Source organism: Lipotes vexillifer, unplaced genomic scaffold (assembly GCF_000442215.2).
Source record: "Lipotes vexillifer unplaced genomic scaffold, Lipotes_vexillifer_v1.1 scaffold216, whole genome shotgun sequence".
NCBI classification, from domain to species: Eukaryota; Metazoa; Chordata; class Mammalia; order Artiodactyla; family Lipotidae; genus Lipotes; species Lipotes vexillifer.
The window spans coordinates 412,148-413,366 of record NW_006779100.1 but is presented as its reverse complement, the minus strand read 5'-3'; the positions used below and the strand labels follow the sequence as shown (position 1 = coordinate 413,366).

The 1,219-nt window shown below is 38.2% G+C and overlaps 1 protein-coding gene across 1 annotated transcript in view; it reads right to left on the bottom strand.

Moving 5' to 3' along the window:
* MYO1D (myosin ID) overlaps window positions 1-1,219 on the bottom strand; it is a 249,529-nt gene that overhangs the window by 109,880 nt on the left and 138,430 nt on the right. The gene's annotated exons all lie outside the window — the stretch shown is intronic.

Below are 1,219 nucleotides of genomic sequence, written 5' to 3'. Positions count from 1 at the left end.
GGACGCGCAGGCTCAGCGGCCATGGCTCACGGGCCCAGCCGATCCGCGGCATGTGGGATCTTCCCGGACCGGGGCACGAACCCGTGTCCCCTACAATGGCAGGCGGACTCTCAACCACTGTGCCACCAGGGAAGCCCTGTCTCTCTTGTTTAAGCTGCTAATTTGGGGAGGGAGGGTTCAGTTGTTTAGTAGCTGAATGCAATTGGCCATACAGAAATTATAGATGGTTCTAGAATTTTTATTTAAAAATTCACATTTAACTACCAAATTTAGAAAACAAAAGTGATTCTTTTCTAGTTAATTGAACAAATCAAATATGTTTTATAAACAATATATTTATAATTAATGTATTGTATAAAATACATTTTATAAAATTCTGTGTTCAACTCTGTTTCTTGTGTCCCATGCGTTCCTTCTAGGTTCACTTTCCTTCTTGCTGGATGAGACAGGTTGAAGCTGACATGCAGAGAGAAGCTGAGGGACAAGAGGAGGGGCCCTACGGGTATTCTAGTCTATGCTCCTGTGTCCTTACCCCTCCCCTGCCTTTCTGGATTTTCGATTACACAAGCCAACACATTGTGCTCATCTGTTGTCACCTGAGGCCAAAGAATCCTGAGGAAAAGAATAGAAAGCTACTGAATAGATGTGTTCTTGGGGCATTTGCCTAATTTATCCACAGGGAAGTAACCAAAAATAATATAGATTTAAATTTTTAGAGAGGAAGTTGATTTAAAAAAAAAAAAAAGTTAAAAATGAAGAAGAAAAAATATACTGGAAAAAGCACCAGAAGAGAAAAGATAAAAATGAAGGCACTAAAAATAATGAGTCCCAGAATGCTGCCTAATTTATCAAACTTGTCAGCAGCAGCGGTTAAGAGTAGAAATCTGTTCTTTAAGGGGGAAAAAAAAATCCCAGACTTAAGTTATCAGACAGCATTAGACCTCAAAGGAACAATAAAAAGCAGGAATAACTGCCAATAATACATCTTTTTATTTCAACTATTTAAAACCCCCTAAGGACAATACTTCAATACTAATCTTCCTCTTAAACCTCTATCTGGTCATTCTGTATTCAGATACAACATAAAGATGGTATACGTTGCAATTTATTTCAAGAGTTTTTTTTTAAGCCAGGCCCTGTCTTCAGCACAGGGCTGTAGTTTATTTTGTCAGGCGTATACTATGCCTGTAGTATACTGCTTTTTTTTTTTTTTTTTTTT